Source organism: Mus caroli, unplaced genomic scaffold, assembly GCF_978045245.1.
Source record: "Mus caroli unplaced genomic scaffold, Mus_caroli_1 scaffold_33, whole genome shotgun sequence".
NCBI lineage: Eukaryota > Metazoa > Chordata > Mammalia > Rodentia > Muridae > Mus > Mus caroli.
In genome coordinates this window covers 220,001-220,257 of record NW_028227288.1, presented here as the reverse complement: position 1 = coordinate 220,257, position 257 = coordinate 220,001, and positions in this window count along the sequence as shown.

Sequence of the window (257 nt, the reverse complement as noted above, 5' to 3'; positions counted from 1 at the left end):
GAGGTGCGTCTGTGGGGGGCCCGTCCGGCCCCGTCGTCCGTCGGGATGGCGCGTGTTGGGGTCTGCCGGGGCGCCGAGGTGGGTGCCCTGGCGGTGGGATTAACCCCGCGCGCGTGTTCCGGTGTGGCGGTGGGGGCTCCGGTCGACGTCTACCCCCTCTCACCGAGGTCTCAGGTCTTCCTCCGCGGGCTCTCGGCCCTCCCGTCGTTCCTCCCTCTCGCGGGGTTCAAGTCGCTCGTCGACCTCACCTCCTCCGT